The sequence below is a fragment of the Pollicipes pollicipes genome, unplaced genomic scaffold, assembly GCF_011947565.3.
Source record: "Pollicipes pollicipes isolate AB1234 unplaced genomic scaffold, Ppol_2.1 Scaffold_4881;HRSCAF=5763_pilon_pilon_pilon, whole genome shotgun sequence".
Classification (NCBI taxonomy): domain Eukaryota; kingdom Metazoa; phylum Arthropoda; class Thecostraca; order Pollicipedomorpha; family Pollicipedidae; genus Pollicipes; species Pollicipes pollicipes.
The window spans coordinates 20,169,863-20,179,458 of NW_023596576.1; the positions used below are offsets into that span (position 1 = coordinate 20,169,863).

The 9,596-nt window shown below is 54.2% G+C and overlaps 1 protein-coding gene across 1 annotated transcript in view; it reads left to right on the forward strand.

Moving 5' to 3' along the window:
* LOC119100098 (unconventional myosin-Vb) overlaps positions 1-9,596 on the forward strand; it is a 94,361-nt gene that overhangs the window by 78,843 nt on the left and 5,922 nt on the right. The gene's annotated exons all lie outside the window — the stretch shown is intronic.

A 9,596-nucleotide genomic window follows, 5' to 3' on the forward strand; every position in this document is an offset into this window, starting at 1 on the left:
TGCGGTGCTCTAAGTGCCGATGCTTTCTATCATCAATCTAGAAATCGCACAGGTAAAATATACGATCAGACTACATTTTAAATGTAAGATTTGATATTTTGAGGCGTTCGGGGGAGCTTTTCAGGAGCGTCATCATTTTCGTTCAACCGTTGGCCACGGCTTGTATGATTTTGTACCGTTGTTTTACCATTGTACAACCGTTGTACCACGGCTAAGTATCAATCACACTGAGCGACCTATGGAGACTGCAACGCCGGGCAGCGAAGTCCTCGTTGCTGAGATGTATGAGTGCACGTGTTCAAAATTACGGTAAGTAATTTGTGTCACAAGCTGATTCTGACGGATTGCTGAGCATTTCCAAGAAAACATGGTTCGCCATGCTCATGCAAATTGCTGGCACATTTCGACCTGCAATCAACATTCGCGGTGTCCTTAATATGTCTGTAGAGACCAGATAAAAATTCTGACTAAACTGCTGAGTGCTATAGAATAGCAGAGTTAGCTGAACTGTTGCGAAGTGAAAAGCGCCCGGATTTTGTGTTATGCAATCTTTTCAAGCAGCTCATTGCATATTAGTGCGGTTTTCAGTTCACTGACTATAAAATTCAGACTGCATTGCTCTGGTCATAGGTGGTGGGTTTATTTTCAGTAATAGAAGGTAAAAATGAAAATATATGTAAAAGGAAAACGTGACCAAATTAAGAAATCGGCCATTTCCGGCCATGTTTTTTTTTTGGGGGGGGGGGCTTTCACTATCAAAGAGCCCTATGTCAACCCTGTGCGCCCTTGCCAAGGCCCTGGCTGCGCAGCTGACGGCAGTACAGGGGTTCCTCGGCCATTATGGAACGTGCGAGATAGCTTGGGACTGTCAATGTTCAGTCAAAATTTATATGCGGCTTAAGTTGCCTGAAATCGCCAAGCACCCGCATGCTTTCGTTGAAAAGGTTGAATTGCTCAGTTTTTCCTCAAATGTCATGGTTCATGGTATTTGCAGCGACGAGCTCATGATTTCCATCTACAACAAAATATCACGTCTTCGGCGCACTGGAATCAAACAACGCCATGTTGAGGTTATTTTTATAAAGGATAAAAGAGATAGCTAGACTAAGCTCCAGTTGAATTGCGCCAAGATAGTGGAAACACATATGTTATAGTTTAAATGGCGAGAAATACTTACAGGAAATGTGCTACAATTGAAGATATTGAAATGAACTCCATATATGATGAATAAGCTGACTTATAACCATGATATACTTTAAAGTGGAAAAGAATGTTCTAGACAACATTTCTCCGCTGAGTAAATATGCCTTTTCACCCGTCGTTATTTGATTGCATCATCGCGCCTTGCACAGCAGTGATTGAGAGCCAATTGATGGCCGTTATGTATCGAAATTCTGCTGACGAACGCCTGATGTGAACGACTCGATAATAATAGTTTTCTTAGCCTTGGAGGGATTCAGGTTTTAAGAAGGGCTGGGCTGTAGACTGCACAGAATGACCTCCAAGATGACTGCTTCAGTATAGTCATAGAAATGTGGAACCCTCTCTTTAGCTTTGGACACCTCGGCTCGTCAAAATATGTAGCAGCCTTGGTTCGCGACCGTATCCATCGACAATTATTTTGCTGAGCGAGAAACATGTACGTGAGATAACCAGCATTGCCTTTTGGGTACTTCTGTGATCCCACCTGTCCGTGATCCCGATGTAGCATTCTTCCAGCACATTATCACTACCTCCCGTCCAGCATTTTCGCAGTCACCTTCACCTCAACCTAAGCCCAACCCGAAACCCAACTTATTCCTCTTTTTCAGGCAGCGCAGAAAACCAGTTAAGCCAGATGTATGTCGACTACTGGGGTGCGGCGAAAGGCGTTTTCTAGGCCACGCAGGCTCTGTATGGCCCTAATGTGTCGCGCTGGTTCTGAGGCCTGCCCAAGATATGGTGTAGAGCATGCTGGTTGCACAGGGTTTTCGTCTGGGACACGGCCTCGATGCAATCCTAATATTGGATTTTATCCCCGAGTGCCAGCTGCCACCGGTTCAAACTCTGGCATGTGTTCATCGGCCCCTGCTGTCGAGGTTCCACGCATTTTTTTCGCGCCCGAGGGAGGGAAATCCAGCCGAAGGTGGAGCGTACAGGGAGTATTTTACATTGTATGGGGCATTGAGCTGAAATAGCCACCCTGAAGATTACTCGGTGAGTTCACAGCCGTGCTCTTCTGGAGACTTTGATGATGAAGACTCTGATGAGAGAGGCTTTCAGTGATTGCCAATCGAGGCGAGAGCTTGTTGCGCTTCTGGGCATGTACTTCATTGTCAAATGGTTCTGAGTGACACTGCTAGAGACGACGTTGCCCGTAAAGATTCGGGCGGCACCAGCAGATGCTCTTTTACCAGCCCTAGTCCACACTGCAACCTTTGAGTGGAGGGGCCTGTGGATGGCCGGACATGACATCGTTATTGGGGCTTTACGACGCACTCAGCCGCTGAGGCGATGTCGTGGCGCCTGGCTTTCCCCCTGGCAGGAAGGGCGGGCACCGCGGGGAATCGAACCCCGCACCGCTGGTTTCCCGGACGCACGGCGATAACGCAAGCGTGTTTACCACTTCACTTCGGCACTGTTCGTATCTGCTGTGTGCGTGTCCCGGTGCTTCTTGGCACTTTTTCGAAACTTCTTCACCCACAGAAAATGTACGCCTTTGGTGGTCTCCAGCTACCCCCTCCACGACGCTTTTCAAACACTGGGTGGAACTGTCTGCGTATGACCGCGCGGGCCCGGGTCAAATACAATGCTTGGCGCAGAGCTGTCTTGCTCCGCTGCCCACACGGTACGCCGTGAAGAAAGCCAAAATCCAGTGCAACGGCCAAACTTTAACTACAGCGTCGCATTAATATCCTACCATTTTTAGGCTTGATCTATTTCATCTCATCACCTCTTTGTCTATAAATTTTTATTTTACAATTTTGATCTATCTACCATATATGCGTACGCCCCCCCCGCGTTATCCTCCATTTCTTGCCTGTCTGAACTTACCCCGCTGCTCCACACTCTGATAAAAAACTACCCGCTATCTTGCGCGGATGTTATGTTCATAGTCAATGCCACACGTACCGTGTCACCTTGTTGTTTGGATGGACAATTACATTGATTTTGCGTGGATTATCAGGCAGCTATTAGGAAAAGCGCATTGACGCATGACACTGATTGCGTTGACTGTCATGCGGCACTTAGGAAAAGCCCACGGTGATATCCAACATTCTAATACAAGCAAAAGTATATTTACAGTAGTGCTTCACGTGGTAACATAAAACTACGCATACACATATGCATACAGGAATCACGCGTGCATTGCCCCCTTTTCTATGCACTGTTGTATTCATATGTTATCGCGATTATCACATACAAAGGGAGCCAAACACAAATTGGTTTCGCTGACCGCTAGACAAAACGCGATCCAGCCGTATCTGAGGAATAGTGTCGTGGGTCGTATTTAGGCTGAGGGACTCCAGCCACCAGCTTGCAACCCAGCTCCTCTTAGTTTGAAAGAGAAACGTCCCGACATGAGATGACGTGCTCATAAGAAATTCATGCAATGCAAGCAAAAACAGCCATTCACTTCTTTGGACTACCTTCAAAATGGCAAAATGGGGACGAAAGGTATACAACATTGTTGTGCTACCCTAGGCTGATAGAACTAGGGCAGGAAGCCGACAAACGTGGTTTGCGGAACACGTTGGCAAACCTGGGCGGAACCATATGACCAGACACCCAACATCGCACGGGACCTCAGGGGCTTTACGGGGCATAGGTCGAATTAAGCACTAAATATATTACGTCCAATTGCAACGTCCGCTTTGGCATGCCACTATACATTCCGCTACGTTGGAATTCCTTCGGGGTCCGAGCCCTCTTCCGGGACAGGCTCCTTGCAAAGACTATCATTTCACTATCGCTTGCGTTCATGGTCGTTTAAAACTTCGCCGCAACATGAAACAAAACACGCATACCTTAACGGAAGTCATATCACCGAAAACAAGTGTTTAGCTTCTCCGACGGCCCAGTGTTTGTTTGTCCGTGCTCAAGGCTCACACAAATCAGGCACGCCAAACGTCCCGCGCCTGCTCAGTGGCGGGCGTCGCATGTCCGACGGTGCACCCGGCCAGTGCCTCCAGCCCCAGCTGGGAGCAGGGCCGGACAGAGCGCCGGCGGCCCGTTTCCAGTGTCCCCCGCCGGCTCCACACAGCGGCGCCCGCGCAGCTACGCCAGGATCACGATGTGCAGGAAGTTGTCGGCGTAGCTGAGGTGCTGGCTCAGCCACTGGACGGGCGTCTCCAGGGCCGGCGTGATGCCGTGCAGGATCACGCGGGGCGAGCCTGCCGACACGGCCGGTTACCAGCGCACCCTACCACAGTCGGGGCTCGGAGCCGGGCTCCGCCCGCTGCTCGCGCTCCGCTGCACCGGCCCCATCTGTCAGACTGCACACCGCACGTCGCCCCCCCCCCCCACACACAGCCCGCTACGCTATGCTGCGACCAACACCGCCCCTGACTTAGTCCATTGCCTGTGTCCAAGCGTCCGTCACTGACAAGGCCGACAAATCAGGCAGCCTCCTCCAACGACACCGACTACGCGACGCCTGGGCAGCTTGGTCTGGCGGTCCGAGACAGCTCCGCCACCAACACCAGGCTCGCCAGCGTCCCAGCCCATCACACACGTGTGTGCAAGTCCGCACCGTTTTAAATCGGCGGGAGGCGGGGGTGCTTTTTGAGACAGCGCTCGGAAAAAAAGGGAGGCACAAAGTGGGCGAAGGTCCTTTTGCCGCACGTTGACAAATGCCACATAGCGGCGTGCGAAAAACCAATCTGCCAAGGTGGCCAGCAGGCGAAATGCTGAAGAGCCTGCGCGGCGGAAAGGAATGGTGATGAAGGGCAAGATGACATGCTAAAAGGGTAAACGCGTTAAAATGCCGGATTGCAAAATGGCAACATGCAAGAAAGATCGCACGTTATGAGTTGCGCCGTCGCGACATCACACGTCCAAAGTGATGTAAGGTGGGGTGAGGCGATGTGGTGAGGTCCGTTGAGGTGAAATGAGCGGGGCTAGGAGGGGCGGGGCGTGGCGCAGCGCGGCGTGGAACGGCGTGGGTGGTTGTGGTGTGGTGTGGCGTGGCGTGGGCGTGGCGTGGCGTGGCGTGGGTGGCGTGGCGTGGCGTGGCGTGGCGTGGCGTGGTGGCGTGGCGTGTGGCGTGGCGTGGCGTGGCGTGGCGCGGCGCGGCGCAGCGCGGCGCGGCGTGGCGTGGCGGCGAGGGGCGAGGCAAAAAAGACGTTAAGTTAAGGTTAAATTTTTAGGTGTCGCCATCTAGTTGATAACCATTACGGCATGTCGCCGTTTTGCGGCCTGTCATCTAGCATTCGGCATAAAATAATAATCGTTATATCTGCATTACGCTTTTTGTAAAATACATTTGGAAATAATGGAAAAAACGCGTTTTTCAAAAAACTGTGCTTATGGCGACAATTCCCCTCTGTGTGTGATCCAACATGGCGTCAATCAAACATACCAACATGGCGTCATCGAGGAGCCCTGGAGGCAGCCACCGGGTCTGACTGCGCTGCGGCCAGCTCCGGCGCAGCTCTCGGGCGCCAGCTGGCCGATCATGTCGAGCAGGGTGTGCGGCTGGCCGTCCTCCGCGCACGGGCTGTACGGGCCGCTGCACGTACGGCTGGCCCCGGCCGGTACAGGCGCACCGGCACACTACGGAAGCGCTTCCTCCGGCGGAGCCTCCATCAGCCGGCGGTTCACCGACCAGAACTGGTCGAACTTGTCTGCAGGCGACCGAGGACCGGGGGTCAGTCAGGTCAGGGCGGGACGAGCCGACGGGGGGGCCCGGGGTCTGCCGGGTCGAACGGAGGCCCGGGGTCAGCCAGCAGCCAGATCAGGGCGTGGCGGACGAGCTGACGGCGGAGGCCCGGGGGTCAGCCAGGTCAAGGCGGGACGAGTCGACGGAGGCCCCGGGGTCAGCCAGGTCAGGGCGGGACGAGCCGACGGAGGACCCCGGGTCAGCCAGGTCAGGGCGGACGAAAGCCGACGGAGGACCCCGGGGTCAGCCAGGTCAGGGCGGGACGAGCCGACGGGGGCCCGGGGTCAGCCGGTGTCAGGCGCGGGATGAGCCGACGGAGGCCCCGGAGTCAGCCAGGTCAAGCAGAGCGGGACGAGCTCACGGAGGCCCTGGGATCAGCCGGGTCAGGGCGGGACAAGCTCATGGAGGCCCACGGGGTCAGTCAGGTCAGGGCGGGACGGGACGAGCCGACGCCGTACTTCCCCGGCGTTGATGAGGAAAGTGACGACCCGACACCGGGGAGGACCCCAAGCGCCGGAGACGCAGTCGGGCCGACAGGGCCGAGGGCCCGGTCCCCCCCCCCCTCCTGGGACCCCCCCGCGCCCCGTCCCAGGAGGGGGCCCTTACCGCGCAACAAGCAGTCGGGAGTAGACCCGTCAGTGGTATGATTATAGTTCCCAGCGAGCTGTGATGCCTCCCATAGGTCACGACACATCCGTAGAATCCCATTGTGAACAAATGAGAAATTCAAGCGCAGTAGTGTAGTAGTGACATAAAGAACACTTCATAGGTCCTTCCCATTATTGTCTACGAACACAGCCGCCCGAGACGAGACGGCGCGAAGGCGGCCGGCCCCGCACGCTGCACGCTAACACCCGTCAGTCAACGCAGGCCACGCGCCGGACCCACCGCTGGCAAGGCCGGCCCACAGCTGGTTGTGGTCCCGCTTGCCCAGCGACGACATCACAGCGCCCTTGTGCTTCAGCTGGTCGGCCTCCTTTACCGATGACAAGAAGAAAGATTCCAGCGCCTCCCTGTGGCAGAAAAACCTGGTCCTGTAATCGGTCTCCACATCGGTGGACTATCCGGCCGGCGTATGCAAAGGGAGCTGGAATCTGATAAGATGAGCCTAGATTCACGATGTTGTACGCAACCTTCCACTTAGAGCACAAAATATCAGCTGGAAGTCACATGAAATACAAACAATTGCCGACTCCGCGTCACCGTCCCATCGACATGGCAGCTGATTGGCCGGGAAGCTCTTATGACGTCAGTCATGGGCCGTGACAAACTGGTAGCAGATGTGCCGTCCCCTCAGGATGTGTGCCGGGGCGGAGACCCCTGGATCCGGCAGCACGAGCATTCTGCACGCACCGTTTCATGACGCACGCCTCGTCCGTGTGGCTGGTGAAGTGGACGGCCAGGTGCCAGGGCAGCGCCGACTCGGTGCACAGCAGGTCAAACTGCAGGCCCACCGGCTGGTGCCTGCAGGTCCCGTGATCCGGACATCAGGCCAGGGCGCGCACCCACGGGCCCACATGCCCCGGTCACGCCAGCATGGGGCAAGCATAGCAGATTTGAACACAATGCATAGACGGGAACGTGTCCGCCCTCACGGCTCGATCGGTGGGAATCCCTGTCTCCCACCCCAGCTGCTGCGGGGGGTGAGTGGGTTGAAGTCGCCTTGGCACCTACAGTTTGCCTCTGACTGGAGTGACCTGCGGTCTGTACTAACGGCCGCTCAAGGTCAGACGAGGTCACAGCGCAAGACGGACCGTGCCGAGCATTGCGGAACAGCAAACGTTCGCCGCACGAGTCTGCCCTTAAACTTGAAATTCACGATCCACTGATGGGGTCAGAGTTCACGACAAACAACGGCTAGCATAAGTTCTGTTCTCAGAAATCATACAGTGAAAATGTTCAGACTGTATTACTTTTTCGATGGCAGGCACGTACCACCATGACCAACAAGAAGAAAACCAGGGTGGCTTAAAAGCTTTCTGAGCACAAATGCCAGCTAACTTGGCTGAAATGAATTTTTCTGCATGCATGACAAGGAATAACCATTTGCATGCCATTTGCATATTATGCGATACCGGCGTTCGATTCCAAGTCGGGGATGAAGCATATGTTTCACGCAAAGGTCGCTCCAGAGGACGCCAGCGGCCTACGCCATGACGCTGGCCGTCTCGCCGTGTGAGATACTCACCACTTGAGGGGGGTACCGTCCCACTCGAGCCACACGTCGCTGCCCTGGTGGTCCGGGTGGACACTCCGCGAGAAGTGACGGCGCACCTGCCGACCGCATCACGGAGCTCAGAACATCACCCGGGTGGCGTTCAAAGAACACATTTGTAACCAACGCTGCCGATGTGCCTTCGTCCTGACGGCGATCACATCACGGGTCTCGAGGGAGGTTTATCTTTTCCAGGTGTCATAATCTCATGCGCCACAGCATATCCGAACAACCGCTGGCACGTGTTATGAACATATGCCAATTACATGTCATAGATACCATGACTTATGTCAATTAGCGCCACCCCTGAGACGGGAAGATAAGCAAAACGTTTCCGCGAAAGCCCCATAGGTTTCTGACCGTGACCCGTGAAAAAGACAGCCACATATCCATCAGCAGATGGCATAACCATACAGAAGCAAAGCAACGTGTTCTCTTAAATTTGGAACAGAAAGAACTGACCACTTTTAAATCAGCAGAAATCAGACAACTTTAACAACGGTACATACCCTGTCAATGACCAGTGGGAAGTAGGTCATCCTGGGCACGAGCAGATAGTAGGGCTCCGGCACTGACACAGTGTGCACCTCACTGTCAGCCAGGCGGAAGCAGACCGGCACGCGGCCCTCCCAGACGTCCCGCAACACCTGCCGGTCTTCCGCCATGGCTGCGGCCCCGCTCACGACGCCTGCAGCGAACCAACGCACGACGTCCAGACGGGCCCTCCCGCCACAGGAGACGCCATGCCAGCACGGCTGACGCTGCAGCGCACCATGGCGGAAATCACGTGGCCACACAAGTGTCACTCCAACACGACTCACGCAGCATATAAGAGCTCGGCAAACACTGGCCCATCACGTTCAATGTTAAGGAAACAATTCAACAAGCATTCATCAAGATAAACACACACGACCCTTCACAGCTGGCCTTTGATGGCCAACGAATCCCTTGCCTTACAAGCCCAACACAGCTTGGTTTGACGATATCTACTGACTTTCCCCCCCCCCCGACCCATCAGTATGTTGGTGACACCATCTCCAAAACTAAAATGGCCATTGGGCCTCTCTACCGCCATCGTGACTTCTGCCTCGATATATCTACATGGCATATACACAGTGTACATTTTTCCTTCATTTGACTATTGTGACATAATATATGATTTTAAAACCAGTGACACCCTTAGACCTGCATGACTACAGCACAGAGCATCCAGACTAGTCAATAGCGCACTTTACATCACACGCACACGCACGCGCACGCGCACGCGCACACGCCACACACACACACACACACTGTTGAACAATTTAAGATGAAGCACTATCAAGTCGTGGAGACATACATAAAGGACACTGTTCCACACCCTCCATCCACAACCAACATCAAGACCAACCAACGCTACTGCACTTCTACCGGACACACGAGCACCCGCAACAGGGCGTCGCTATGCAATGCAGGGGCACACATGCCACCAACGAACAGAATCGCAACATATAAACTCCTAAATCCCATCATCCACAAGGA